Here is a 25,435-nt window from a genome sequence, read left to right as displayed (position 1 = left end):
AAATGAAAACCAATCCAAAGTCTGTGGAGCATTCTGGGAAAAGTCTTCAGTTTCAAACCTGCTTCTGATGTGCACAATCAACACAAGTAAAAAGGCTGTACAAAGACCCAATAGATTGTAATGCTTCCTGAATCCCAAGAACCTGGGATGGTTCAGTGATTATTAAACATTATCAATATTTTAATATTAGTATTAAACAGGATTTATATATCGCCAACATATTACACAGCGCTGTATATTAAATAGGTAATAGTAATTGTTACTTTTCAAGTCAGTCTTCTATGCCTGCTGAGTTTTTAATTTGGTGCTCCGCACAATGGGACAGCAGAATTTGTCCACTATGTATATTATATATTAGTGGTAAAACTTATAATAGCTAGTTACACCTTTCATTCACGTGCCCGGTTACATTGTAGGCGTCCTTCAGGCATTTCCTGCTCTGGGATGACACTCTTCTCCCAGGTGCTCTTGTGTTGTCACCCTTTCACATGCATAGTGTTGTTCACATGCTTGGTGTTATAAAGCAGTTTTGCCAACACACATTTATGGGCATGATCCATTGAAAATGGGTCTGATGCAATGATGTTAAGCTAATGCTGGATTGAGCACATGCAGAAAGGAAATGTTAGAAAAAAGGCTGGAGGTTGATGCAAAAAAGGTAAAAACAATGTTAAAAATATAATTTGTTTCAGATACAGTGTTAAGTGTTAGATCCATTTACGCCATGTCTCAGTGCTCTCCCAACAAGTAGAGCCTATCATGGGTGGTATCATTCAGAGCAACAAGTTCAGCAGGTCCTCAGTGGAACCCAAGCTAATATTACTAAATCCACAGCTCACAGTATATTAATGTGGTGGTCAGTACAGTGCCTCTTACACTGATGGCCAGTGGGAAGAATGTCACTCCTTAGATAGCCAAAAGGATCATTGGGGGTAACTGACCTGAGAGGTGCAAATGGCTGAAGGAACCCTTAGCAACCTATGCAGGAACTCTGGTTTACAAACACTGTTATAATGCTTACGTGTATTGAGCCATTCAACTTTAGAGGCTTTTTGTACATCAAGCACTACCAAGTGGTCTCTTCAGGCCCTTATGTCTGTACAGCAAAAAAGCTGCCATATATAAGCAACCATAAGCAACTTGCAATAGCCAACTTTGAGTGGGTACGAAGCATCCAGAAATACTAAGAAATATGCCTTATATATGTTAATACATTCAACATAAAAAAAATATATAAATATATATATATATTGTATAATAATTGTATAATAATAAATGTATATATGTATATATATAATAAATGTACGGTATTCTGTATATACATATAATTATAAATAGAACTACACACATATGATAGATATATCAGTATTCGCCTTTAAATAGTACAACACATACAGCTATACTTGTCAGCATTGGCTGGTCACTCATTCCAGGCTTACATAACAGCAGATGTCTAGTAAAAGCTCTGGCTTCACCAGCTCTTATTACAGGGGTATGTCCTGTACCAATAACTTTTGTTCTATTCATCAAAGGGGAATCTCTGAGCTGTGAAGATCTTTCTCCAGAATATTCCTGGACTGTCACCACCCACCCAGAGCGCATCAATTTACCCACATATGCATTTTCAGCTTCTAGAATGAAATGCTGAGCACACACTTAAAGACTCCATATAGGCAGAGACAATGCCAGAACAGATAAGGGATTGCTAAAGATAAAAATAAAACCAGCACAAACTTGCTGGTTGTATTTGCAAGGCATTTGTTGGAAGAGCCGTATATAATGTCCTCATGTGTTTTTAAATATATTTGGTCCAAAAGTTTGGATGAATATTTAGTTCCAAAAGTTTGGATGAATGCAGTTGGGCAAAAAAATTGCAATATGTAGTTTTACAAACGTTTTTTTGTATTTGCCTCTTTCTAACCTTTATAAACTAAAATTAACGGGGGTCATTCACATATAAGCTTTGCTACTATGCTATCTGCATATCCTCAACTGCACTCTTTTCTTTATACTTTCTATGTCACAGACAGACATCAGACATCTTTTTTTTATTGTTTTTTAAAATATTTGTTTACCTAATAAAACTACAAAAATTTGACTGCGTATTATCCTCTTGTAATCCTCAACTGGGAAAAGGCAGAGATATAATTTGAAGACAATCAGGTAAGAAGCAATGTGCATGTGCTTATATGGAATATGCTGACATTAGGAGAGAAGATAGGGACGAGCTCATCAGTCAAAATTGACCTTAGACTACATTAATAACTTATGACTATGGTAGGGACGTTGGATTGTGAGCTCCTTTGAGGGACAGTTAGTGACATGACTATCGACTTTGTACAGTGCTGCGTAATATGATGGCGCTATATAAATACTGTATAATATTAATAATAATAATCAGTCTGCTGCTTCTCCTCTATGTTCCTGTCCCACACTGAGGGCAGATGGGTTAAATCAATGTATTGATAGAGAAAAGTCAGGTCACCAAGCTACCCCTCCGTGTTTGCTTGGGCTGTAAATCTCTGGGCCAGATAAACAGAAATAAAAACAACCATTAGCAAACCTCCCTCATGTGCAGAATGAAATGCAACTATGTATTAGACTGTTTGCCTGAGTAGTGACATTGGAATACCACCCCAAAAAAGTCTATAGGTGTTCAATATTCAGATACAGCCAACGCTGAAGGAGATTTTGGCCTGATGAAGGTAAACACTCCATCAGAAAATCAGGCACTGTAATATTTTGTTGGTCCATGCTTAGTTTTCATTACATGACACATTTACTACATTAATTAATTAAAATCAATTTTTTTTGTCAAAACTTTGTAATGATGATGGGAAAATTGTACCACTGCAGTCTGCTCCAGCTAATCCCAAAGATTCCCCATGGGGTTAAGGCCTAGACCTTATCTGGTAGCCAATTTATGATTTCTCATGCTCCCTGAACCACTTTTTACAATTTGAGCCTAATGGGACAGGCATTGTCATCTTGGAATATGCCTGTGCTAATAGGAAAGAAAAAAAAATCTATTGATGGAAAAACCTGCAAATTTAATATGTAGTCAGCTGACCTCAATTTGGGGCACATTATATTGCTCAACCTAGACCTGACCAACTGAAACAGTCCTAGGCCATAACACTGCCCCCATAGGTACCCCAGATCATAACACTACCCCCCACATGTAGCCCAGATCATAACACTTCCCCCACAGGTACCCCAGATCATAACACTACCACCACAGGTACCCCAGATCATAAAAAGTCCCCAGTGGTACCCTAGATCATAACACTGCCCCCACAAGTACCCTAGACCCTAACACTGCCCCCACAGGTAGCCCCGATCATAACACTGCCTCCACAGGTACCCCAGATCATAACACTGCGCCCATACGCTTTTTTGGCCAGGCAATATAGATTGCAGCTGTCACAAGTAAGCATCAGGGTGTGAGGTTTCTGAGTTACTTTACATTAAGGAGCAAGCGAAGGTTGACTAATGTAGTTCAGTTTTACTCCATCTCTAAACAGATATGAACTCCCCCCATCCATCTGTCCCACTTCTCGCTCACCCAATGCCACTGTGTTCTCTATCAAGTGTCTCTCACCAAGATGTCTTCCAGCATTGGGGACCATCATGTTATCATGTCATCATGTTGTACATCCATTAAGTATTTAGATACTTTGGGCCTGATTTATTAAAGCAATCTATGATGATCCAGCAAACCTGGACTGGATTTCCTAAAAGTAATTTGCTATTTGTTTGCAAATGTTTAAATCTTGGGCCAGATCCATTTCAGGTTTGCTGGATCACCCAGCTTCACTGATGAAAGTGTATCCCCTCCAGCCTTAGAGAGCTTTAATAAATGAGACTCTTTGTGTTGGGACTGGAATCCTCATAGCTTGGTTTAGCTTATATAAACTGTTATATTAGTGTATAGCTAAATTTTAAATGAGTTGTTGAAAGCAACCAGGAAATATTTTGGGCCTATAATTTACATTAAATCCATCATATCATCTTTTTAGAGTTGATTGTGCTGCTTGAGCGAAAGGATGACGAATAATCTATGCAAAAAACACAAGGCTTTCTTTGTTCCTGATATTCATTTTTTTCTTCAATTTATCCAATTAAGGGACTTATTTCAAGGGTGAAGTGCAGCCATTTAGAAATAATTGTTGTTGTAATCTTCCAAGAAAGCCATGGAAAATTCCGACGGACAAAGCTGAATCTTGTTGTCAGGTAATTTTGAGGCATGTCGCAACAGTAAGGTAATCTTTGTATAATCTTGTATTGTTCTGACATGAAATCGAAACTTCTACAGGAAGTTGAACATCGAATGTACGTAAACATTTTTGTTATAGCTTGTATCTCACTTTCTAGGAAAACACTTTCTAGAGCTTTATAGGGAAGGCATTGTGTTACTGAAGTCTACAGGATTAAAGACCATAGCAACATAATGAAAGTGTAAACATTTGTATGGAACAGTAGAAAATATGCACATTTTTATATTTTTATCCCTATATATGGAAATACCCATTGATCCGCCAGAATAAAAGCATACTATTGGTGTATTGTTCTGCTCTGAAATCCCAAACAGCCTTATCATCCCTGCCTACTTGTCTACAGTACCCTGCTCCTGGGTATTCGTTTTAGAGTGAACTACGGGCACATTCACTAACATAACTGAATTATCCTTTGCAAAGTGATTATTCACCTTGATAAGTGAACTTCTTACATTCTTTAAATAAATCAAACCCATTGCATGCAGTTACACACATATGTCTACACATGGACACTGGAAACTTTGTTTTATGATCATTTCTAGAGACAGATGAATAAACAAGAACTGCACAGACAGCACTGTTCTGTTCTATGGAGAGGGGAGGACAAATGAGTAGCACCCCATTGTGCTCTCTTCCAATAAAATGCAGAGCGGTCATTCCAATAGGTTGTTTTGCCCGGACAGATGAACAATGTCAGGGAACCCCTGTACACATGTCAGATTAATTTGAAGTGTGTGCACAGTTTAGGCCTTTAGCCTTCCTGGCGGTATTCCCGAGTGTAGCTCGGAGTGGATTTTCCATACCAAAAGCGGGAATTGCCAGGGAGTTCAAAACTCCTACCTGGTTCCCATGTTCCAGCGGCATCCTCCAGCAATGTCTGCGGCGTCCTCTAGCAATTCTCCTGGTGATCCCGGCCAGCATCTGCGTCTCCGGCATGTGAATGCTGGGGACACGAGGCCAGAGGAAGCATTTGCTCACAAGTGCGTGGCTGGGTGGTGGGACTGTGGAGATGGTAGGTGGGACTTGGCGGGAAATTTAAAATAATGAGGATTTTTAAATGTACTGCTTTTACATTTAAAAATCCTCATTATTCATACTGCATATTCAAATTTCCAGCAGTTGCACTTAAAAGAAGTTTACAAACCTTGTGATGATATCACAAAAATGTAAAAAAAAAAGCTATTTGTCAATACAGGAGCATGGTAAGGAAATAAATAGATTTATGCTGGTCCTTGTGTTTTTCAGGATTGGATGCGTCTCTGCCACCTTCTTTGTGGCACATTGGGTAGCCTGAACAACAAGACACTTTGACAGCTTTGTCACCTGCATGTAAGATCATATTGGAACATACAACCAGGATTGTTCTCACGGTTATAAGGTCAGTGTCTGAACAGAAATCTACAAAAAATTGTTATTAAATGGTCACACCCAAAAGTGACGTCCTTGTTTCTGAAAGATGACGGTTGGTTAAATTGCATACTGAATTCTTACATTTTTTTTCTCAGCAATAAAAAGTCTTCGATGTCCCCCATGTATATAGGGTCCCTGTTTGAAGGTCTGGGGTAATTTATTATTCCTATAGTACCACTGTTTGTGTTACTTCTGGTCATCCACTGAACCATATTTGTGGCATTGTAATAAATATTTTCAGTTTTTTCTTGTTTTCAGGGCTGGCTTTATATGGCCCAAGGGTTAATAAGAGTTGTATCACCAGCTCTATGTTTACAGAAAGACAGTTATGGGAGCAGAGAGCCTACTCACGCTGGCTCAGCAACTTTAAACTTTGTTATCTCTGTTTTCTGAAAACCCTTCTTAAAGCATAGCTAGATGCAAAAACAAAAGAATAAAGAAAAATATTGCAGCCTGAAAGTCCTTAAATATGGTGCCTGGGTTCGTTTTTATTTATTTCTTTATTAGACTTTCCCCTTTATTTTCACCAGGTAATTCTGCAAATAACTACTTGTCAATAGGTGACTACATCCACTATATCTATAGAGAGAGGCTGGCTGCACTATAAAGATCTTTCAACTCTATTCAACTATATTATATTTTTTTAATTCATCTCACATAATAAATTACAAGACACTCTATTTCTGGCAAAATTAACAAGTTTTTGATTAGTACTTATCCTTACAACAAGTAAGGATAAGTACTAATGGGTGTTTTCTTGACATTGGAACCATTGTGGTTCATCACAGGCAGTTTAAATGAATGGAAGCAGTTAAAATCTCTTTTTGTATGACTGTTTGGTTAAGTTATGGTTGCAGTGTGGTTATTAGGATGATTCATACAGTATTTTGGGTCTGCAACTCAAAACCCTTCCGTAGACTTCCTTCGCCTATAGGTGCACCAAAAATGGGCACCTGAGAGCTGGTAACCACATGGCCCTATTTAAAATGAAACTAAAGTTCTGCTTTGTCATCAGGCAGGTCATTATTGCAGAAGGGGGCAGGTGATATTTTTATTACCTGATTGCTGCCCATCAATCAGAATTCATTGAGCTGTGCAGCCCAGCAATTCCGGCTTCCCTTGGAGGTGCCAGAACCGAATGAACTCCAACACGCTTTCACGGAAGTTACTCATCCTGGTCCAGCCAACCAAGAAAGTCAAAGGCCAGGTTGTGAAAGAAAAGATGGGAGAAGATGGTGGTCCCTGCAGCAAAATGGGGATGGGTGAGTGTCCTTAAGGTTTTATTCCGCTTTAAGATATGGCAAAGACGTGTTTCCTGTAGGGAGTCTTTATTACATACCATAGAGGTACTATTGAAACTCCTCCATTGTTTATCAGAGATATCAAGTAAACGTTAAATAAGTGTTATGCAGAATCTGCATTACAGCAGTATTGTTGTGTTGGAAACAGACTTGTTTGTGAGGGCTGAGACTTGTGCAGGCAAAATTGAATTTCCCAAGACAAGCTGTCTATGAAATGCTCCATAAAATTGTATTGCTGGCAGAACTGACCCTATAGGTTAGGCTAGGTACCCACAGGCAGATATTCCTTTAGCACAGGGGTCAGCAACCTTTACTAACAAAAGAGCCATTTTGCCTCCTCTTCCACTAAAGAAAAATAGTCTGGAGCCACAAAACATAACACAGTTTATAAACTTTTAAAAGTTTTATTATTTTTTTCATTTTACCTGTTACAACAAGTGTGCATGTGTAGGCCTACTTTGAAATAAATTAAACACTGAACTATGCCCCTAGAAGCCTCCAGCTTCTAACGTATCATCCTGTTACATTAGAAGCTGGAGGCTTCTAACGTAACAGGGTAGATTTTTTTGATGGGCAGAGTTCTTTATGTTCTGACGATAGCCTAACAATTAAATTTTAGGGGGTGTTAGTCACAGGTGTCCCCCACCTGCACCTACATTTTTGGTTTTGTACATCTCCCCATTCCAGAGGAATTGGGGTTCAAAGGAGGGGGATGTCATTGTACACTCCCATTTGTACACGCCCCGTGGTAGATTTATTTCACTGGTAGATTTTTTTCATTAGAACACCGGATAGGGAATCCCCCTCCTCCGCAGTGTCTTGGGAGGAAGGGGATCCCCCATCAGAGATCTCCCCGCGGCAGCCGAAGGGAGCCACAACAAGGAGGCTGAAGAGCCGCAGGTTGCAGACCCCTGCTTTAGCATAAAAATTCTGATGTCTGTTCACCTCTTGGCTATGTTTGCATATATCACACACAGATCAGCCCCCATGCTCCAGCCTCTCACCAAGTGATTTGCAACAGAGTTACAATGTTGCAGTCAGATCACTAGTAGAGAGAAAAAAAAAATATTTTCTCTGCCTGCAGAGTGATTACATCCCAGCCTAGGCAAAGTCACTTAGGCTTAATCTACACCAGTGGTCTGCAAACTTTTATGGCCACTAGGCCATTTATGGGGTGGGCAGAAGCACACTAGGCTGGACTCTCTGACTCCCGCCCCCAGGAAACACTGTTCTAAAATAGCTGTTCACTATTTACCACGGCAACGGAAGTGTTAATGCCGGCCGTGGTAAATAGGGAAGGGCCGCATGCATTGACGGCTGGCATTAGTCCGGATCGGCCAGGGGGAGTTGCCAACCGGCATTAGGCCGGATCGGCCAGGGGGCTTTAGGCTGGAGCAAACTACCAGACAGGCCGGATTGGCCAGGGGGCTTTAGGCTGGAGCAAACTACCAGCTAGGTCCGATCGGCCAGGGGGCTTTAGGTTGGAACAAACTACCAGCTAGGTCGGATCGGCCAGGGGGCTTTAGTTTGGAACAAACCACCGGCTAGGCTGTATGTGGCCTAAAGGCCAGAGTTTGCTGACCTCTGGTCTACACGGACGTTTTCCCCAGCGTTTAACCTGAGGCTTTTAAAGCCCATGTTTAAAATTGCATTGCATTCCAATGGGCTAATCTTTAGCAGGACGTTTACTTGAGGCACGTTTGAGGCTTGCAAAAATAAAAAAAGGAAAACTGGGTTACGTTGAGTAAACGCTTCTATTGATTTCAATAGGTCGTTTCCCCACGTTTTTTAACACTTAAAATGCAAATAAGTTAAAAACATAAGGAAACGCAGGCATTTTCCAGCTTTTTTAAGGCAAGCTTTAAAACACTAATAAAAGTGCATAAAAACGCATATAAACGCAATAGGAATGTTTACATGTGTTTTTAAAAACGTTTGTGTAGACCCAGCCTTAAAAAGAGGTCACAAACTCTTGTGTTTTGAATATATATAAAAGGAGCAGATAATATTTTTTTAAAAAAAATATACACTTGCGTCATGTTATAAAATCAATCATGTAGTCTTATAAACTTAGTGGTCCACGTTAGGTCATTCTGTATAGTAAATCTTAAGAAGTTCATTTTTAATTGGCCAACCCAGACACTAGCCACGGAGTGTTTTGATAGTAAAGGAATCCTTGGCCCTTTGCATTTGTGTCAGTGTGTAATAACCAAACATTTTATAACCAATACAGGTTCTCTGCAAGGGGTTATGTGGACAGAACTTTGTTTCTAAGCAACATCTTTATTCTCTTTAAAAAGCAATTCTAGGCAGCAGGTGAAAGCAAAGAGCCAGCTAATATCACTATCATAAAAATACTGCTACTATCTTAAAGTCAGAAAGTTCCCTCTGTATCCTTAATCTCTCTGTATTGCAGGCGCAGCACACACACGACACAGGGTAGCTGGGACATCATCATCATATGACGCTTTATGTATAAAAGAGACCCCAAGGAAACTGAAATTGGTGTGTTAAGGAATAACAATCCTACATAAAAGGAGTTATCAGTCTATTAGATTATTGAATAAGGAGGGCTAGGAGAAGAATTGCAATACGACAATGCCTGGGTTACACTGAATCACTGAGCACACATGCTGGATTTGCTGCCTGTATGCATCTTAAGGCTAAGCTTTAAGGACTCTATAATGAAAGCTAATCTATTTTGGTGACTATGTATGGCTAAAGTGGAACTAATGTTCCACTTTAAAAATTGGTGATTATTCCAGGCTTTATTACAGAAAGGGACAGGCGATGTCCCTTCTTCAGTAAGCATTCTTACCTGCCCGATTGTTCCACATAATTGTCAAAATCAATGAGCTGCCATGCACAGCTCTGCATTGGTTGCAAGGATACCTGTCAATTCTAGTTACCCCATTAATTGTTGGGACTGAATGAACTCCAGCATGCCGTCCAACGGGGACAGGGGAGTGTTGCGTTGTTTAGGCATAGTCTACACGGACTGTTTCCCTAGCATTTAAAAGCCCGTGTTTGAAATTCCCATTCATTCCAACGGGCTAATCTACACCAGAGCATTTCCTTGAGCCAGTTTTTGAGCGTTATAGCTAACGTTCCTTCCAAAGTTTTAAAAATTAAAACGCAGGGTTAACATGGGCAAACGCAGGTAAATGCGTCAATTGATTTCAATGGGGCATTTTCCCACATTTAACAGCGTTTATAATAGCTTGAAAACATAATCATTGGTAAAAATGCGGCATAGACGTTTCCAGTAGTTTAAAGGCAAGCTTTAAAACGCCTAAAATTTCAAACATGGGCTTTTAAAACCTCAAGTTAAATACTGGGTAAACAGTCTGTGTAGACCCAGCCTTAGTTCCACTTATATATATATAAAGTCTTCTTTTAAATTTAACACAATTTATGTATATTTTCTACACATTTACATGCCAAACAAACTGTTCAGTAAAGCGGCAGCATAGGGTTGAGGCCAACCATATAACACATATGCCAATGGGGCTTTATTAATCAGTTTTATTTCTATGGTTTAAATGTTTTTTTTTTTAAGATCTTATAAATATGTTGTAACTGCCTGGAAAAGTGTTGGCAGGAATCAGGGTTTATTTGCTGATTACATGAAAAGTCAGTGTTTAAAACTAAAGCTACGTACACACTTCCAATGGTTCTCGGCCAATAATAGGCACAGAGCACGAGAATCTGAAGTGTGTACAGAGCACGTTGTTCATCATTTGAACGACCGTCCTGGCGGATCCATGGACGATGAACGACGAACGATCATAATGCAAGGAAAGGGGGAAAGCGCGCAGCAGGGTGGCGCTCTGTCGTTCTCCCCATCCCCTCTTCATAAAGCAGAATAGTGCTGTATGTACAGAGCTCGTTCATGCTTCGTGCAGTGCATAGTCGTTGGAAAGGATTGTGAAAGATCCTTTCCAACGACTATAATTGGAAGTGTGTACGCGGCCTAAGTCCATATGCGAATAACCTGTCCACATGGTGACAATGCTGATGTGTGACTTGACTACAGAACAAACAGCACTGTCATCCCCTGTACAGTAAATAACAAATCTATTGGTAGGAACAACACTTACAACTATGTTACACAAAAAGAAAACAACTGTCAGTGCTACTGAAAGACTTTAAGATCTATATTTTATTTGTGTTTGTGCAATCTTTGGCCATAGTTCATTTTTAACTGCAATCAATGCTTAAAAGTTTGATCAGGGTCCACAACCAACAAAATCATTACTTTCTATATATTTATTTATTTGCAACAACTGGAAGCAAACTCATTCCTCATAAAAGAGGGGATGAAAAAAGAGCAAAGACATAAAAAGGATCTTCTACTTAAATACGCTAGACAGGCTCCATCCCTCTTCCCAAATCACCTACCATATGTAGATAAAAACTGTAAAAATAATACAATTAGAATCAAATTTAGAATATTTACATACTCATAAAAGTTTAAATAATATTGGTTGCCTAAAAGAGTCGTTCCTTTTCCTTTACAAATTTCTAAATTATGTCTTCATAGTTGGCTTGACAACACGGGCATAAGCCTAATATTTAAGTATTTCTATCCTGGGGGGTATTATATAACATATGATTGAATTAATTTTAGTATTTACCTTACACCTGTTGCCTGCATGCTGGGTTTAGGTGACATCAACGTCCTTCCATAGCAGGCAGGGCAGGTGCAATCTTGTGTGAGAATGTTCTTACAATGGACTGTGTTCCCCAAGATTCTTCTCGGAAGGACTGTGACGTCACATCCACCAATACAGAAGACAGGTGTAAGGTAAGTATTATTTTAATTTTACCAAATACAAGTATGTTTTTCTCCCTAGTTAATTACAACACTGCGTACAGTGTATGCAGCACCTATGTTGGTGCTATATAAATCCTATTTATTATTAATAATATTAATAATAATAATATTCAAAATATTAATATAATAAATACGTATAGCAGGTGATTTGAGAAGTGGATGGGTGTCCAATCACCATTAGTAAGCCGTTCATATAAGTGGGAGGTCCACTTTAAATTTTCCAGGTTGAACATTCATGTTTAGTGCAGTCTGTAAATTATTATAACACTTGTGTAATGATAGATAAGGCCAGAATTATAATGTCATTAAAAGGTCAAAGTTGTCTGATACACCTTAAAAATACCGACAAGAGAATTAGGTAATCTAAGTAAATATATATTCCACATTGCACAATATCTCTTCTGTTATGCAAAAGCGCAACGCTTGAATTTTAACACTTTTTAATGCAAAATATGTGTGCAGGTACAATGTGTGTGCAATATGATAAAATATAGGTATGTGTCCCTCTCTTAATGGCTAAAGAGAAGAAGGGGGCACAGGTACAGTTTTCTGAAACTGTTTAGATGCGGCTGGGAGCCAGAAATGTGTCATATGTGTAACTCTGGCACCTGTTTTATGGAGGATAGATATGACTATTCACATTAAGAAACACTTACCGGAGGTACAGAGTAATTTAGAGGCTTTAAAAAAAGTAATGATCAATGTGCCTAGGGTTGGGCTTTAAGGGGGAAACAAAATAAAATAAAGAAAGTTATCAAAAAGAACAAACAAATTATCCCAGCAATCCATTAAGTACAACATACACATTTGCACAAAGATACATAAAGCTTTGTACACGTCAGATTATTGCTGCCCAAGACGAACGTTATTGTTGGTCTCTGACATGAGTACAGCAGGCCGCCGACGTCATTCATCAATCCACCATAGTAGTTGATGAACAACCGGTCAGGAAGAAATGCTGTAGGCTATAGGTTTGAGCACAGTGAGGTGCCTCTCACTCCCCTTCCTCCCTCTCCATAAACCAGAATAACGCTGTGTGTACAGTACTCGTTTGTTCATCTGCCGCTGAAAACAATCACAAAAGATCATTTCCAGCGGCAATCATCTGACGTCTGTCTGACAGCTGTACAGGGCTTAGTTCTCTTATTGTACTATACATGTGTTGAAGTGTTGGAACAACTTTTGGGACATGTTTTCAATGTAATACTAGAGTACTGGAATAAGTTAGCATAAGATTCTTACAATTTTACATTTCCCCATATTTGATCAGTGTTCTCCCCAGTCCCTTTTAGCTGGGCACACCACCCAGCACATTTTAGTAATCACCTGCTTGTTTTTTGGAGGTTACTGCAGCTTCTTCCCAGCCAGCTTAAAAAATACTGTTTGATATTGAACAAATTCATACAGCATTATCTCTCGTGTAGGTAATAATTGTGATTATGTTGTGTTCTAAAAACAAACCACAATTTGAGGTATGTTTATAAACTATTAAATATGACATTCACTGAAACTTTCTGTGTAGAATCTTCCAATTCCATGTCTTTTAATAGCAGTAATTAATTCTCACCAAAAGTATTTCAGTGAATGTCATTTTCAGATAATGTCATTTTCAGATTCACTGTTTATAAATAGACCTTTTTGTGTGTCTGTACAAAAATATATTTTGATAAACATTTGCAACTAATTTACAAAGCTCTATGGATCCCAAGCATTCAAAACAAATATAAGTTGAGCCAAGGTGGTGGCTGGATTCTGTAAACATTCAAGTTTGTGCATGTTAAAATGAAATGTTTTCAATCGATAGATATAGAAAATGGGAGGTGACCCTTAACAGATAAAGAGTTAAATTTCATCTTTGTTACAAACTGAAGATTTTGAAAAGTTCAACCTCTGTATGAGTCAGTTATTTGACAATTACCCTATGACTAATCTTTCAGTTTGACATCAGGCCCAAGAACTAGAAACACTCACAGTTGCACATTCTTAGTTCTCTGCTGCAAGGTGAATTAATGTTACATCAAAAAATGTTTTTCATGTGGACCGAAAAAGGTGTAATATGATCATTAAGAATGTTAGTATTATATATAATTTTCCATTTCAGTCTAATTATGATTTTCAAGTGTATTTTTGGTTATGGTGCAGCTTACCATTCCTTAGCTGTGTCTCATGAAAGGTGGGTGTGACAGTAAATATTTCCTGCAAACTTCTTGCAGTTCTGCTTTTACCCGGTTTAAATCTATAACATGGCCTGTATAATGGGAGGTATTTAAAATTACCCTTGACTGTTCAAATTTAGGCGATCTCAGCACAAAATCGAACAAGGTGCAATTTTATTTTTTAAACTTAACAAACAGAACAAATAAAAGACTTTACAAATCCAAAATGTAATGGTGTAACTGTGCACCTATCCACACAGCCTGGACCCTTTGTGTTTTTTGTTTCTTGTTAATATGTTAAGGCCCAGCAATGCTCACCACCTTCTTCCTGTGACTACAAGTCCTGCCTTTGTAGATACATGTGGCTGGATTTATTAAAGCTCACCAAGACTGGAGAAGATAGACTTTCATATGAGAATGTAGGTGATCCAGCAAATCTGGAATGGGTCTGGTCCAGGATTGAAAACATTTGCCTACTATTATTAAATGATTCTAAAAAATCATTTCAGGTTTGCTGGATCACTTGTGATAGTCTTCTCGGTTCTTGGAGAGCTTTAATAAATCAGGCCCTTGGCTTCCACTGTAGTGAGGGATGTAGAGAATTTTAGTCTGGTACCTATTGTCCTTACTCATTTTGGTGTCACATGGTCACATCTGATTGACTTTCATTGCATTCATTGCTGAATTCAGAAATAGCTGCACTATAGTGTGAAAACACATTTTGCTTAAGAAGCCGATAGTCTATGGTTGTTAGACCCATGGTGGAACCAGACAGCTCTCTGTGGCCATTTGGCCACCTGCAGCACTTTGCTGGTTTTTAATGAACCAGTATTTCCACATTATACACCAGACAGAACTAAACTGCTCACTTCCATTACCATTTATTCTTAGTAGACTGTAATAGGTGAGAATTTAAACCCGAGTCTCACTTAAGGACATGGTTCAGGGGTGCGAGGAAGTGGTAAATGCACCACAACCCCACTGCTAGTTTGAAACCATATTCTGTCCATCATTTTTCTTCTATACACTGCTTATATTCACTCGTCAGCCTGATTGCTATTAGAATTCAGTTCTGACTTTAGTTGGGGTTTAAGTTTCAATTAAAACATCAAGAACAATCTGAAGGAGAACATACTGGCCAGTGTTGGAGCTTTGTGTTTCCCTTTATCTGAACAGATTTTTTGGCCAGTTATTATTGAAAAGGTCATATTCAGGGTACAATCTGTGCTGTAACTGCTGTGGGAATAACATGATATCTAACAATTTCTTTATTGTATCCAGCCAGTACCACACAAATTGTAAAAAAATGCACACTGTGCTATTTCGGGATGGATAGAAGGACAAAAGGAAATAATATTAATGACAATTAATATTTCCACCACAGAAAAAGAGTTACATGGGTTTCTGTAAATGTTTCCAGTCCTGTCCTCAAGCTTTTTGTTACTTAAATGATTCAACTTTCTCATCACTCTTTTCACTCCCTGATCCTGCGCTCCCTAACATTGTATACATTAGCGGTGTTTGTTGAAAACCCAGCAAAGTACATTAAGCTGCAGTATTTTGGGCAGCAGGGACAAAATACAGTGGGCCTGATTTGTTAAAGCTCTCCAAGGCCGGAGAGAATACATTTTCATCAGTGAAGCTGGGTGATCCAGCAAACCTGAAATGGATCTGGTCCAGGATTGAAAACATTTGGTAACAAATAGCAAATGACTTTTAAGAAATCCATTTTAGGTTTGTTGGATCACCCAGCTTCACTGATGAAAATGTATCCCCTCCAGCCTTGAAGAGCTTTAATAAATCAGGCCCATTGTCTCAGTAAGCACTCATACGTCCCCCAGCTCTTACCTGTCCCAAATGCTATGGTTAACTTACCAACACTTAAAGGTCAGACCAAATCAGTCTAAATACATTACAAAACTTATTTAAAGAGTTTGTATTTGTTTTCTTTAGAAAGGGGTCACTGGTATTGGTCTGCCCCCTCTTAGCATGGTGTAGGGAAGGAACATTACTTAGAAGGCAGTGACCTCTCTGAAGAGGTTCATCGATCCCCCTTCCCCCAGACCTATAGATCTATAGCTCAGCAGTCAGCAAATCTCATGTAACCTGCTAATTGGAATGGGTGGGGGTGTGTTGGACCTATGCAGAGACACCAGTGCTTCCACAAGGACAATAAATGCCAGGTTCAAACTTGCAGCAGGATCAAACATTCCCACACAGCTTCTGATGGCTGCTACCTGCTTGTAATGCAGCGCTGCATCTGCAAATTTGACGGCAGTAAGTGGTACTGAACTGCTCACTGCAGCCGCCATTTATTTTCCATTGGGCTGCCATTGGTGGAAGCTAAATATAGCTTAATCAGCGATGATCTAATAAAATGTAACAAAGCCTAGGTATAAATATGGGTAAATGCAGTAACTATAAAGCAGCCATTCTAGGCTGTTTTTTTAACATGAGGGAACCTGCTGAAAAAATGTTCAGGTCTTCAGTGTAATTACTATATCTACAGCTCACAGTACATTAGTTTAGTGGTCAGTGGGAAGAATGCCTCACTTACATTGCTGGCCAGTGGAGGAATGTCATTCTTACAGATAACCAAAAAGATCATTTAAACTGACCTGAGAGACCCAAATTTCTCATTGCTCAAGGAACCCCTAGCAACCTCTGGAAGAACCCTGGTTGGGAAACACTACGCTAGAGTATCAGATCACAAATGTCCAACAAATCTTCACTGAGCTGCTGATCACTCCAAATATGTGATGACTTGCTTAAATACTTTCCTTGTAAACAAATAAATTTGGATGATGGCATAATTACAGCTATTTTCAGGATTAGTTTTGCGTGTTGGAGCAGTTAGCTGTAACTTCAAATGATCATGTGCAAGCACAGAGCTTGGGATGTATTCATTTTGTGCTTTGTGCTGCTTTCAAAGCATTTAACACCCAATTGCCTTTTCAAATCCTTAAGTATCATTTACTCCACCATGCTTCTAAAGTTTGATTACAAGGAATGGATTTGGGTGATGCTAACCAGTGCGTACATTGCTTTCCTATTTTAAACCAGTATGTGCAGTGCTTCAATTTTAAATATCGAAGCATGGTGGCAGCACTCCGGCCTTTGCAGATCCCAGGTTCAAATCTTGGCCAGGACTATCCGCATGGAGTTTGCAGGTTCTCTCCCGTGTTTGCATTGGTTTCCTCCTGCATTCCAAAAACATGCATTTAGGTTAAAAGGCTTCCCCCCAAAATTGATATTGGAATGTACTAAAGACATATGACTATGGTAGGGACATAAGATTTGTGAGCCCCTTTGAGGGACAGCTAGTGACATGACTATGGACTTTGTACAGCGCTGTGTATTATGTCGGCGCTATATAAATACTGGATAAAATTAATAGAAATTAAATCCTGTAATCATTAAATTCACGTCATTAGTCAGATCTGCAGCTGTCCAATCAGCAGTGCTTCTCCTATTTGGCTGTTCAGTGCTGATCGGATAGCTATAGGTCTGAAGGCCCATGCACATATCAAACTTCTGTCACTGGAAACAATCTTTGACGAATATTTCTACTGACAGTGGAACAAATGATCACTGCACATCCAGCACTGTTCAGTTCTATAGAGAGGGGAAGGATGAGTGGGAGACACCCTGCTGCATCGTCCCTATAGCAATGACAGTCATGGCCTCTCGGTTGTATAGATGGAATACTGGAATGTCAAGAGTTGCATATACACAGAATAGATTATTTTTGCCCAAGAGGATCATGAACATTTGGCATTCAGGCAACAAATACCTGGCATGTGTATGTAGCTTAAGAGCTCATTCACCTTTATGCGCTGCGGGATAGCATGCAATAGTGAAGCTGCATGGTTGTACAGCTGCATGATAACATGTTGTGCAATGTGGTTTAATTAATTCCTAATAGCAGTGACCATAGAAGAATGCGGTTTGCTGACAAATATAGATTTGATTTTTTAACACTGTGGAGTATTCAAAATCTAATTCCAATATATTTAAATGAATGGGCTGCCCTACTGCAAAGTGCAGTAATGTGCATCATGAACATGCAGGCACACACATACGCTAAAGCAGAACATATGTTAAAATTGACCTTTAGGCTAGCCACACATGATTTAACTATAATCAGTCAGTTCATCAATATTATCATACATCAATGTACATTTGATTCTTTAGTATTGATTCCATTAAATGCATATATTGGTTGTTATATTTATATATGTTTATTATTACATGGTGTGGCATGATCAATGATGAGAGTGCCAGAACCTTCATTGGTAGTTCTTTTTGGGAGTGCAGTTTTTCATTTTTATGTTAAAGGTTTTGATATATATTGTAGACAGAATGAATCCAGTTCTGGTATAGTCTTTAAACTCAGACATACTGTAAATAGGTTTACATAAATGTTATTAATAACTCTTTTGAAGTTTGGACTCCAAAAATCAATTTCAGGTAACAAGACCAGTAACCTTCATTTATGGAATGCCAATTCAAATAAAACTATTCTGCATGATTAACATGAAAACTGATTACTAGTATTGGTTGAATATCTCACTATTCGATTCGACAGCTATTTGATCCAATAGGGCAATATTGTTTGGGTGATCAAACGTTGATTCAAACACCAAAAAAGTCAATGGGGGGGAGCTCCGCTCCCCTGATTGCTCTTGCAGCCCTAACGTAACTATAGTATGTATTCTTGGATAAAGATTCCCTATCCAAGAACACAGGAGTCCCACGGGATCCCCGGACACTGGAGGCTAAATGGGGATAGGTCTCTCCATCCATTCACCTCTAGTGTGATTGGCTGGGGAAAGAAAAATCCTGATGATGCTTAAGCTGTCATCAGAGTTTACCTTTCCTCAGCCAATCACAGAGCACTAGAGGTGATGAATGGGGTGACTTGTCCTCATTTAACCTCTAGTGTCCGGGGATCCCACACTGACAGGAGGATCATCCTGTCATTGTGGGATAACCTGTAAAAAAATAAAAGTTAGTTACGCAAATCACACACATTCAAAAAATTACTTTAACAATAAAGCCTCTTTTTTTAACACATTTTTTTACACACAAATTTGCAAAGTTGAATCCCGCGTTTTTCGGGTCTATCCGAATTCGAACAGCTATATTTGGGTCAAATATAAGGACAATCCGAATTCAAACACCAACACTAGTGATTACGTTGACTTGCACAGGTTTTAAAGCAGAATTCGCCTGTCCCTGTTCTATTGCAAGGCTCCACCATCTTCTACCGTCTTCTCTTCCTGCATAAGATCTTGGGCCATCTAGATTATCTGGGCTGGGATAATGTAACTCCCACGCAAGTGCGTTTATTAATTTTTGGTAGGCACGAGTAAAGCCAGGATTGCATCAGCCAGGTAAAAGGGATTATTTCAGAAGGGGCATCGCTTGTCCCTTTCTGCAATAATGACCCGCCTGATCATGCAGTTTTGAAAGTAGAACTTTTGTTCCACTTTAAGCTCAGAAAAGTGACAATTTTTGATAAAAGAGTTTTTTTTTGTGTAAGGGGTACTATCCCCTTAAAATGATGGTGGTATGAGTTTGGTTCTTTGTGTAGTAAGATAGTAGGTGCAACTCCCCCAAAATGTACTGTAGCTGGTGTTGTACTTCTCAAGCTGAACTAATAAAATATGAATCAGTTCATATCTGTAGGGTCCTTTGTTCGGCAAATGTGTTATACAATGAAGTTGTTTGTATGTGGGTGTCCTGCTTAGGGCTGAGTGACATAGGTCATGTAGCTGATGCCAAGACATAACTTTCTAATCTTCTTGTTGCACAACACACAATTCTGGCGGAATTACTGGATATTATTACTGGATATTATATTTCAGCCTTTTTTTTTAAACGCCTTTAATGAAAAATAGAAAATATAGCTATAAAACACACAGATAACACAGCCTCCTTGCTCTTCTTTTCTTTCTTTTCTACCTAACCTGGTGACTTGAGAACTCCTTTAAATTTACCTTTGAATGAATACAGATTTTCTGCATCAGAATATACAGTCTAGATTCAAATACTGGCTTAGCAATGACACAATCATGTAAATACTATTGTCTGTGCAGTTTGTTTCTAAATGTTTAACACAGATTATCCCAGATGCAGACTTTCACCTTGTGACTTACTATAAAGCTACAATGTTACAGATTGATTGCTGAGCAGAGGTGACTGAGGAAATGTTCCTCCAGCTTGCAGCATACCGGTGACATCATTCTAACCTAGGTAAAATCAGTAGATTAGAGCTCATGATACGGTGCATAGTAATAAATATCATGATATATTCAAAAATGTTTTTCAGGCAGATTTGTAATGTTACAAGTTCTGCTTAAGTACTGAAGAACACGAATAATAGTAAGCTTTTTGAAGAGCATTTTAGAATTATTATTGTCAAAAATTGTGTTTCATAACACAGTATTACCAAGGCAACCTAGACATAGCAACCCATCCAAACAGAATGCACCATCCTCATCACATGTCTATGTTTAATTCTGCAGATACTAGTTAAATAGGATAAATGCATGAAGGTTTTCATTTATTTGTCTGCCGTGATGCTGCATGTTTGACCAAATGTTATAAATCATATCACCATTACCATGAAGAAGGTGAAGGTGAAGAAGAAGACACAAACATTGTAAAAAATATACATACATATCAATAGTAACAAAAAAGGGGAGTCAGGGTCTTTCTGGCAAATAAACATATATTGTGTGTATTATATTTCACATCATATAAGACACACTGGCCCTAATTTATTAGGTTCTCCAAGGCTACACAATGTCATCAGTGAAGCTGAGTAATCCAGCAAACCTGGAATAGATGGACCAGATCCATTCCAGGTTAGGTGGATCACCCAGCTTCACTGATCAAAGTGTATTCCCTCCAGCCTTGGAGAACTTTAATAAATCAGGGCCACTGATTTTGGTAGTATACAGGTGAACAGAAACAGTAGATCAGTCCCAAAAGTAATAAACTGAGTATTAGGACCCTATTACTAGACATAGGTAACCCTGAGTACAAATACAGTTAGACTGATGGTAATGTCTCGTATCCTGATGCGTTTCGCCATTCGGCTTATTTAAGGGAAGAGTTTTACTCTGCAAATATATTCTGCTAAGTGAAACCTCTTTTTTTGTGAAAACCCTTTCACATTTTTTACATCATTTTGCAATCCCTGTCTAAGAATTTGTCCCACCATCTAGAAATACATAACGTTCCTCACTGATCCCCTGAGGAAGCCGAATGGCGAAACGCATCGACTTTACTGTCAGTCTAATTGTGATTGAACTCAGGGTTATCTATGTCTAGTAATAAGGTCCTGATTCCCAGTTAAATACTTTTGAGACTGACCTACTATTTCTGTTCACTTGTATACTACCAAAGTCAGTGTGTCTTATATGATGTGAAATATAATACACACAATATATGTTTATTTGCCAAAAAACCCAGACTCTTCTTTCTTTCTTCAATTTTTGTATCTAAAAATTGAGGTTGGCAAAACTACGAGTATTTAAAAAAAAAAGAGGATAGCTAGGTTCCGTTCAGTACTTTGCTTTGTCTACATATCAGTAGTAGTAAATAAGTTAGCATGAAAATGTTTGGCACACAGTTCCCCATTCTCAACATTTTGTGCATGCATTTACAGCATGCTCCTCTTGAACCTCTCTTATTTATCTGAACTTTTTTCGTGTTATCAGTACACAACCGGCTAGGGTTAGCACAGTTAGTATTTAAGTAGAAGTGGAAGTAAACCTAAATAGTAAAGAATTGCAAGCAGGCAGGTTCCTTATGGCAGAAAGGACAGACAACGTCCCTTCTTCAAATAAATAAACTTACTTGCCTGATCACAATTTTTTTCATTACACTCACCTCACCTCACGGGTGGCGGCATCTTTACCTGGTCCTCTTTCAGGTTCGGGATCTTTAAACATCTTGATTGGCCAGGCTTGATCCAGCAGCAACCAGCAGTGGGAACATATAAGAACATCAGAAGAATTATATACCGTATATTTTGTAACTTTTTGATGTATTATTTGTGATCAATATATCAGATTTACATAACAACAGTTCTTTGTGACCCACTATGAGTAAAGGATGTACTATCCACTTGTTTGATAATCAATCTGTAGTACCATAGCCCAATGTCAATCAACAGGGAAGAGCATTGCCTGATTTTTTGATCAACATTCTGCCCAAATGTCAATCAATAATGAATAATGGAAAACCACTTCATGATTGATTCAACTAAACAGAGTTAATATTCTCCTGTACCAGTTACATCACAGGCGCCACCATCTTTTCCCTTCTTCCCTTCTATAATCCCCATCTTGATTGGCTTGGAAAACTTAAGACTGGCGCAGTAGTGCGTGGGAGTTCATTCATTCATTGACAAGCAAGGAAAACCAGGATTGCCAGGTGAAATTTGACTTCTTGGCTGTGATCAGGCAGGTAAGACATGTTATTTCAGAAGGAAGATCACCTTTTCCTTTCTACAACAAACACCTATCTGCCAATTTTCCAGGTGGTGCTTTAGTTCAACTTTAATTTAATCAAAACACAGTATATAACTTTCACTAGTCATGTTTACTTTGAATGATTCAGAAATAAACATGTCCAGACTCTACCGGTGCTGTCAAGAACTGTCAAATAAATTGGACTTTGTTTTTTGTTTCTATTTTAGAAAAGACACATAAATGTAGCTCTTCAAAGTAGCCCTCAGCAACAACCTTGTATCTAAATAAATCATTGCTACTGTTTTGGCATTAAAAAGACCTTGTAAATACACGGGAAAGAAACATCGTGTTTGCCTCCTGATCTTGTAGGCAAAAACAGAAATGATTTAGAGACATTAAAACTTTCTTGTCATATTTTAATCTCTCAGGCATTTGTGTTGTGTGAATTCCTGCCATTTTTTTAATTCTTTTTCTTGTTTCAGGGTTTTATTTCCTGTAATAAGTATTTGCTCCCTTAAGTTACCATTGTTTGCTTTAGCTGTGTTAAAAATAAAGAAAGTCTGGTTTTCTAACTGTTCTGAATCCATTGTAATTGTGGTACAAAACATGTCATCTTGTGATCCAATACAGTCTTGTATTTGAGGCTCTTACCATCAAATGTCCCAATAACAGTTAAGGAAGGGGAAATACAAAAGGTTCTAGATTTCTAGAATAAATGTCTGACCAATAAGTAAAACAAAATTCCATGCCAATATATTGATAAAACCTCTGGCAGCACGGTGGCTCAGTGGTTACCACTCTGGCCTTTGCAGCGCTGGGTCCCTGGTTTGAATCTTAGCCAGGACGCTATCTGCATGGAGTTTGTATTTTCTCCCTGTGTTTGTGTGGGTTTCTTCCGAGTACTCTGGTTTCCTTCCTTATCCCAAAAACATGCAGTTAGGTTAATTGGCTTCCCCCCAAAATTGATATTAGAATATATTAATGACATATGTCTATTGTAGGGACATTAGATTGTGAGCCCAATTGAGGTTAGTGACATGTCTATGGAATTTGTACACCGCTGCTTAATGTCATTACTATATAAATACTCTGTAATATTAAAAATGAGACATGTATTCAGGAGCTGTTTTGCCTGCAAAATGATTTATCTAGTAGTAGTTAAATAAATACCTGGATAAACTAGAACCTTCACTGCCAAAGGATTTGTTGTTCTCTCCATCCTGTTTTGAGATTTACACAATTCTCCCACAAAAAACATCTCTGGCAGGGGAGGAGACCTGAGTTTTCTCTGCTGCAATTTAGTATTGGTAACAGGTCTTCTCCCAACCCCAGCCTAGAGAAGCAGCAGAACAAGGAGCTGGCAATGAGCTGTCTCTGTGCTGTACAAGGTCTGAAAGGGGCAAATACAAAGTTCAGGTACCCACACTGTTTCATGTAAAAATACATTCAGGGATGTTTGTATGAATACAGAACTGCGTTAATTTGGATCTTTATTATTTGTCTTTAAATCAGCTATACTATGGTAAAAACAAAGCTTTATGTGTTTAGTTTAGGATAGAGCATGTCATATGTGTCCTATTGGGGAGATTACCCCTTGGCTCCCTCTCCAGTACATACAACAGGATATGGGAGCAAATTTCTTCAAAGTAGTAGAATATTGACCTCTTAAACCCTAATAAAATGGAGATTGTTGGATTGAACAAAAAACATGATGATGGTCTCTTGTCTGTGCATGCATGAGAATATGAGCCACATCATCAGGCTTTGTTTCATCAAAGAGCATGAACCTGTACCAGTCCAGAGTCATTTGCTTTAATGAAGCACCCACTGATGATGTGGCTCCCAATCTTACACATGGGTAGACCGAGATTGGGCACTGCTGCCATGTTATCACAGGACAAGGAAGGAGGTGGAGGTGTAGAACATGAAAGGTACAGGACTAGCAGTAAAACAGCAATAAACAGAGTGGCATAGCCCACCTAAAGAAAAGTATCTCCTATTTTACAGGGATGGAAAAAAGGTTTTGCTCAGTACAGATTACATACAAGTACACATTTTGTTCTAAATGACGTGCATCTAAAGACGCTATAGGAAGTTAAACACTTCAACGGTCCAAAGTAAATATTCAAAAGGCAAATAGCATGCATCATTGGGGAATTATTGCTCCTAGTCATCTTCACCTAGCAGTTAAAAATATACCTGCAGAATAAAAACAGATATTTAGTCCTGATTTATTAAAGCTCTCCAAGGCTCGGGAGGATACACTTTCATCAGTGAACCTGGGCGATCCAGCAAACCTGGAATGGATCTGGTCCAGGATTGAAATAATTTGCTAACAAATAGCAAATGACTTTTAGGAACTCCATTAAAGGATTGCTGGATCACCCAGCTTCACTGATGAATGTGTATCCTCTCCAGCCTTAGAAAGCTTTAATAAATCAGGCCACTGGTGTACTGAACACATTGTAAAGGCTTTGTCTGTCCCAAACCATATTTGAACGATAATGCACTTAACTAATAATAGAAAATATTACCTAGTTCTGATATTCTAGTGTTGATGTGTTTTGTTGTTTCCACCATAGGTAAAAGAAAACCTGTATTAAAGAGACACATTCCCTTTTATAATGCAGAATAAAGTGGCAGCGCCTCAGCACAGCGTTACCTGTCAAACACACCAGACTAGTATAACCAATGGCAGGATCTCCCGTAATAATTCCACCATACCAAATTATATGATGGAAGCAGTTGCGGCTCTAAATGTTGTTCAGGAACGATGTGCTGTGTCCCAACTTTGTTTCCAGGTTCAGACCATTGTCCTGTGTAGAGACATGGTGGGTTTTGAGCAAAAATTGTTAAAGCTAAACTAAAGTTCAGCATTACAAAATTGTAAACAAGGATGGTTTTTATTGCACTTGTCTGTTTGAAATCTTCTTCTCTAAACACGCTAAGCTGTGCATGCTGCTCGGTG

The 25,435-nt window shown here is 38.7% G+C and overlaps 1 long non-coding RNA gene across 2 annotated transcripts in view; it reads left to right on the top strand.

Moving 5' to 3' along the window:
• Nucleotides 1-25,435, top strand: part of LOC140330576 (uncharacterized) — a 44,531-nt gene that overhangs the window by 2,715 nt on the left and 16,381 nt on the right. For both annotated transcript variants that reach the window (XR_011920767.1, XR_011920766.1), the window contains exons 2-4: nucleotides 4,127-4,233; nucleotides 5,523-5,655; nucleotides 6,703-6,949. This is a non-coding gene — a long non-coding RNA (uncharacterized lncRNA). The remainder of the gene's footprint in view (nucleotides 1-4,126; nucleotides 4,234-5,522; nucleotides 5,656-6,702; nucleotides 6,950-25,435) is intronic.

Source organism: Pyxicephalus adspersus, chromosome 5 (assembly GCF_032062135.1).
Source record: "Pyxicephalus adspersus chromosome 5, UCB_Pads_2.0, whole genome shotgun sequence".
Taxonomy (NCBI): domain Eukaryota; kingdom Metazoa; phylum Chordata; class Amphibia; order Anura; family Pyxicephalidae; genus Pyxicephalus; species Pyxicephalus adspersus.
Note: the sequence above shows the minus strand (reverse complement) of the source record. Positions and strands in the feature narration are given on the sequence as shown.